The following is a 7074-nucleotide window of genomic DNA, read 5'->3' as shown; positions in this document are numbered from 1 at the left end:
ACTTATAGTTTCATCACCCTCACTCATATCGGTTGGGAGGAATGCAATGCCTGACACAACGAACGACACCGGGCCTTTCATTAAAATATTGCTGGATACAAAACCTTGCAAACAATATGAGATCAAGCTTCAAGACACAAGTCTGTAATCTTCAGTAATCAGCTACTCAGGTGCTGCCAGTTTCAGTTGTTCAGTGAGATTTTTCGTTAACAGAAGTACGAATTTGCTTAAAGTAAATAAGGAGATCCTTACTGCTTTACCTCGAAAAGGTAAATCTTCAAAAGTTTTAAGCGTGGGAAGTTTTCAGCAGCATTGAAACGAAATTGAACAACAATTTCCAGTTTTACTATCACCAATACACTCAAACGGTAACATATATGTCACCAGATTCTTGCGTAAACTGATCGCCCTTATGATTTTTCTTTAAAATTTCATTAAATCGTCAATTTGTCGAACAGAAAATACACTTCTAGTTTGCGAAATGACAACGTAGCGTCTTTCAAATGTCCTTTAAATCGCTTTAAAAAACAAGCGCAAATTAAAAAAGGTTGCTTGTACTTTGAAAGTAAGCCTCATTGTAACCCTTTTAAATGAATGAAGGCACTTTTGGTTCACCCTCTATGGGAACATTTGGTTTACATTTTGGGCTTTAATTGTAAGCAGAATGCAATTTTTCCATTGTTTCGTACAATCCTACAACATAATCATATGATGGTTACATTGTACTTGTACTCAAAGAACTGCGGCTTCATTGCTGACGGACCAGAGTCATACAATTTACCATTAACCATTAAATGAATAACAAACAGACGCTTTGGAAAATAGTCAAAGAAGTGAGGGTCGCACGACATCTCAAAGACCAGACATAAAATGACCAACAAGTATAATGACAGCAACAGTTTCTAAAACATGCGATTAAAACATTAGGAAGGAAACTGCTGAAACAAAGGTGTCAAAGCACCGCAAATTTTACCAGCGAAATAGTTTTTCCTTGGCTTGTAGCTTGGCTCGAACATTTGACACAGCCTAAAAAAAAAAGCGAATAGTATCAATATTCGCTCCAAGTCTAAATTCTCCACTAAAGGGTGCGTGTTGCATGTTTCATGCGCCCCTCTCCACCCCGCTAGCCCAGAAAAATCGCGCCACAAGTGGTAGTGTGCCATGGTGGCCTAGACAGTTGCGAATCGGAGAACGCGGCGGCGGTTCGCGTGATAAAACACGAACGTTGTTGCGTCTTTGCTTTCGCTTCAGACATTTGCTGTCAATTGTTACTGTTATAGCTGTGATTGGCCGCGGCTACATTGTTATTACGTGCTGTGTTAACGTGACGAATCGCGATTGCTGTCAATCGTCTATGGTTGGTTATATGGGGCAAACAGATTTTTGTAAAATGCTTTAAATTTTAATGTATGTATACTTGCCAATTATGTTTTTTTTATGAATGCCGTAATACTTGGTCAAATTTATGTTTTGTATTTAAACGATTACCTTCTTCTAATTTTTCATTCTTGTTTCCATTAAATCGGAAAATGTGTATGTGATTTTTCGAAAATTACCAAATTAACTGAGCTTGTTGAAGATTCAAAAGGGACGCTTGTACGAGTTTCCTAACATCCCTAATTTTTAATGAAATTTCAATCATACATTTTTGAATTGTGAAAATATTTATTTGTGGATATCATTTCGATACTTAAGTAGTGGATGTGTTCACTGTCGATACTTCCGAATGCTTACCATATGTTACTTTCTCTGATCTTATGAAATGCATGAAATTTATTTGTTCTTTAATTTTATTCCTCTGAAATCCATACGAAACTTTATCTAGTACTGTAGAGTACTGTTTTCAAATTTAAGTTATTTTATGAATTTTATGGCAGAAAGACCTATTGGGTCGATAGCCTTTTTCTACACATTACCCAATGCAGGTTTTTATTTTGCTAAAGCTTTAATTACAATTCAAAATTGCTGAGAACTTAAAATCGTCCGTTCCTGAAATCAGATTTATCATTTATCATATTGTTTTAGAATTAAAAACGACTTAAAACACAGGGTATGTCGTAATTTGAAATATATTTTGTAAATGTGTGCAAAAAACGGATTTCTGTATGACTTGTGGATCATAGCCTATGAAGTTATGAGAACTATCTTGCTGCTTTATACAGATTCAAAATGTAGTTCAAATAAGGCATATATTAAGTTTTAAGTAATTTTCAATTGTAATTAAATAGCTAAGTAAGTAACTTTTAATTGTAAGTAACAAGCTGAAACATAAAAGCAAATTTGAAAAGACAAATATTATATTATTTTCATAATTCAACCGGCTATGACCCACAACTCATAGAAAAATCATTGTGCTTCTCGCACATATAATGTGTAATGCACATATTTTTGAATATGTACTGCCGTACTTTTGAATAACATTTCGTATATGTGTGAAGCGCAAGGATTATTTTATAAATTGTGGGTCATAGCCTGTTAAATTAGGAAAATAAGCTTCCGCATAAGGATTTTTACTGCACGAAATATATCAATATACTGAATTGAATCTAAAGCAATAATACTTATAAAACGTTGAGCAATCGTTGATTTATTTCATTTCAGACCACAGAAACGTTCATTCTGTTATTTCATTTATTATCCGTTTATTCAAAGAAAACTTGCGTACACTTCAACCATAATTGAACAGAAAAGTATACGTCAGAAACTATTTCTAAAGATAGGAAAGATTCAACTACATCAAACTTGACTTCAAGTTAATGCGATGTTAGTCTATCGTTTTTCTGTGATATGCGTAGCTGTTGACGATGGGAATAAGATTTGTGCGTGCGTATTAAGTGAAACTAAGTTAAAAAATTACCAAGAAGTTTAAAACAATTTCATTTGAAAAATCCGATGAGAAAACATGCTATTGTTCCAAACCGTTACCTGAAAGGTGCTATCCTACTCTTTGGGGAAACAAGTTAAAGCACTTAAAATCGTATGCTTGAACAATGGGTACCCCTACGAAGACATATTTTTGTTTTTGGTGAATTTTTATTATTTGTAATCAGTTGGCAACATTTGGTAATGTTAGGTTTTTGTGTTTTCGCACAAAAGTATAATTTTTTACTTTTTGTGGCTTTCGCCCTATCAGCATTAGCCACCGATATGTCAACATTTACATCGATAATGGCTTCGGCTTGTTTGATCAGTGAGGACTAAAAAAAACAGAATATAGAATCTATTTTTGATTGAGTGAAGTAACGTTCACAATCGCGAACTATTAAGAACTTATATTAAAATAATAACATCTGAAAATCGAGGCTCGTTGCCAAAGCAATTATAAAAGCAAAACTAAATATTACATTTCCACATCACTAAAACAGGAATCTCCCTTATTTGATATCAAGCGCCGCATGCATATACAAACATTAAAATTTATGTTGCCGCTGTTGATTTTCGGAATTACAAAAAATAATATTGGCTTTTATCTGGATCACTCAAATTAGGCTGCAAGCATACCAACTTGTTTACTTGAAAACTAGATCTTTCGCTATCAAATTATGATAAAATGTATGCGCATTTTAAGACGGCACATAAAATATTTTACGTATACAAAATGATCCAATATGAAGCTGGGAGGCTTTAAGGGTGTCCTCAACAATCAAAAAACATTACCACCCTCTCAATGAGTATTTATTTTTTAAATATTCAACCGAAACCGGTTTCATTTAAATTTGACCAGCATACTAATCCGACAAACAACCTATTTGGAAACATTTGCTTTCTGAGCGATATAACTGGAACGCTTAAGGATTTACAGGCCGAATCCTTTTAGAAGGTAACTGTAACAACAATTGGAACAGTTTTCGAATACACAAATATTCGGAGAGTTTTTGTGAAGGTCAATAGTTTTAGAGCGATTTCCAATCTTTAATTCATGGGTATGACCAAATTGAACTACTTTTTTCATGTGCTTTGTTTCTCTACTCTCAGATCTTGTGATCCACCTACGCTCGGAATTCGCTTCTTGTATTTTTCTAAGAAGTTCTCGATTATTTTTACGACATAGAACATCCCTCAAAATATAGCAGTTAGCAATCAAGCTTATTGAAAAGTCGATCGATTTGATCAAGCACATGTTTGGGAAATTTTCAATTACTCCAAAACTATGGATTTTTTTCAAGTCTTGAGAGTAACTTTTGGACAAGAGAACTGTCTGGTTTGGGGAAATATTTGGTAAATGAAATTTACTTTACTTTAAACTTCCTCTGCTCAACATTCGAATTTCTGATGATGCGATATATAAATTATGCAAAAAACATTGTACTGGTTACTTGCTAATGTATGACGCTTGTAAGGAGAAGATTGCTGCTATTTGGTGGCAACTCCCTGCACTCAAAAGAGCCGGTGTTAACTATGAAACAGTGTTATAGTGGCGTAATGTTTCTGTGTGTAAGATTTGCACTCAAAGCCTTCCAGATCAGAATTTGGCTAGTAGAACAGCTAAAATTAAAAGCAGTGAGAATTTATTTGTATGAATTTTCAAATGCCTCAACTTGTCGTAATATTGCTAAGTTATTTTGGGACGAAACCAAAAATATGTTAATTTTTGCGTTCTCGTCGAGCTAAATAGTCTAAAAATGATAAGTTGTTCAATATACAGAACAATTTCCCGTGTTTTCTAGTTTAGAATACTCATTAGCTTTCTTGCCGTTTTGTTCCGAAAGTATTACCTCGCTATTCGGAGAAAATGACGAAATGCCTTTAAATGGAATTGAGCATAATGTTTATAGATACTCTAAGCTACCAGATGTTTTCGTCTGATACGCCAAACTGTATGCTACAATAAAATTGATCACAATTTAAGCAAGATTGATTCGCTGAAATTCTTACCACATGTATATCTATTATTTTGCAATTACTGTTAAGCCTATTTAGTTTGTTCAAAAATTGCTTGCAACTTGACAAATGAAGCAGACTCTGGAAAGATTGAAATTATTCTATTGTGTTCTATCATTTATTTCATTGATTTAACAATGTAATAGAGTTTTTTATGCTTCCTTTTGTTCTTGTTCCCGGTCAATAAACACTCTTCTAATGTGCTAAGGTCATTAAATAAAGCTGCAAACACGTGAACTGAATTTTATATGTGCATCAATGCTACGTTTATACCAGTTATATATGCCTAACATATTTCAAGACGGTGCACTGAATGTTGATAAAAGCGCAAACTAAAGTTATTGTTTCTTTTGAGAGCCTTCACAGAAACTGAAGTTATAAGTTAGTATACAGGGTGTCGCAATAAAGATGGTAAGCGGCTGTATCTTGGAAAGTATGTGTAGTGGAGTGATAAAATTTTTTTTATAAGAAACTTGAACAAAAGAATTTGCTGGAAATTATTTTGAAATTGCTCAGATGACTACTAGTTGGCGTAATTGCAAACGCTATTTTAAAAAGTAGATTTTATACAGAAATTGTTGCTGTAAGTGAAACATCTAGTAAGTTTAGTCAAAAGATCATAAAAAACCATACTATTTTCCTTATGAGCTTTTTTCCTAACTTGTCAAACAAAGAGTGGGGAGAGAGTCAAACCGCTTACTTCAAAGAAACCTGTAACTCCGAAACGACTCGACCGATTTCAAAGTTTTTACTATCAATTGAAAGAGCAATTAAAACTCTACAATATGTGATATAAAATAAATCTTAATCATGATTTGAAAAATCCACTGTTCAAAAAACTTTCATTGTTTTAATTTTTCACAAAAATTTCAAATACTTCCATCAAGTTATTTTACCCGCATTCATTCGAAAGCACGGGAAAAAAGAACTAAACTGCAAAAACCGCACCATAAAATAATTTTTGGAATCGATTTAATACTTGGAAATAATAAAGGTTGCCTAATTCAAATAATTAAAGTAGGCGTTGAAAGGAAAAATGTTGTTTTATTTTTCCCACTATTTTCAAACTTACTAGATGTTTCACTTATAGGGACAATTCCTACTTTAGTTATTTGAATTAGGCAACCCTTATTATTTTCAAGTATTAAATCGGTTCCAGAAATTATTTTGAGATGCGGTTTTTGCGGTTTGGTTCATTTTTTCCTTTGCTTTCGAATGCGTGTAAAATAATTTGATGGTATCATTTGAAATTTTTATGAAAAAATAAAACAAATAATTTTTTTCGAACAGCGGATTTATCGAAAATGAGAAAGATTGTTGTTCGATCACATATTGTAGGGTTTTCATTGGTCTTTCAATTGATAGTAAAAACTTAGAAATCGGTCAAGCCGTTTTCAAGAAAAGTTCATAAGGAAAGTAGTACGGTTTTTATGATCTTTTGACTAAACTTACTAGATATTTCACTTATAGGAACAATTTCTGTATAAAATCGACTTTTTAAAATACCATTTGCTATTACGCCATCTAGTGGTCATCTGAAAAATTTCAAATTAATTTCCAGCAGATTATTTTAGTCAAGTTTGTTATGAATTTTTTTTCCGATCACTCTACAACACATACTTTCCACGATACAGCCGCTTACATCCTTATTGCGACACCCTGTATATCGAACGCTACATATTCAATTGATTAAGCCGTAAAATTCAATGATTTTGATTTAAGTAGAACTCAACGCATTAATGTTAGTAGGTATGTTCTTCCAGACTCAAAAAAGTTATCAAATTAGTACAAATTTCCAGAATACACCAAAAACGTTCACTTCTTCAGGCTGTTTACATTATCGGATAAGGGTGTTGAAGTTTTGATTTGTTCAGTCTATATTGCCACTAAGAAAAAGTTAACAGAAGCACCAACATGTAGTAAAGATTAACATTTTGCTCAGAAATTATTTAATATTTCATTCTTGTTTGCCTATTTGCTTAATTCTTAATTTTAGCTCAATCAGTTGTAAGATTCTTTTGTTCACAGTTGACTATTACGCATTTCAAAATACTTTTTATGTTTTTTTACAAAACTTCTTTTTGGGTATTTCGCCTCTAAAATTTTTGTCTTTAAAAAAGACAGAATTTCCTCACGTCTTTTATTACAGATTGATAAATAGTGCTCCTATTTCGCAATAAGAACGAATTATTT

General features: G+C 32.8%; 1 protein-coding gene across 3 annotated transcripts in view; it reads left to right on the top strand.

Annotated features, from left to right (window-relative positions):
* Positions 1–1189: 1189 nt before the first annotated feature.
* The window catches only part of LOC109537788 (synaptotagmin-7), a 136086-nt gene continuing 130201 nt past the window's right edge, over positions 1190–7074 (top strand). For all 3 annotated transcript variants that reach the window (XM_048665606.1, XM_048665608.1, XM_048665605.1), the window contains exon 1: positions 1190–1357. The gene's annotated coding sequence lies outside the window, so the exon portion shown is untranslated. The remainder of the gene's footprint in view (positions 1358–7074) is intronic.

This window comes from Dendroctonus ponderosae, unplaced genomic scaffold (assembly GCF_020466585.1).
Source record: "Dendroctonus ponderosae isolate FM_Combo_2020 unplaced genomic scaffold, Dpon_F_20191213v2 Dpon_F_20191213_4, whole genome shotgun sequence".
Taxonomy (NCBI): domain Eukaryota; kingdom Metazoa; phylum Arthropoda; class Insecta; order Coleoptera; family Curculionidae; genus Dendroctonus; species Dendroctonus ponderosae.
This window is presented reverse-complemented; position numbering and strand designations above follow the sequence as displayed.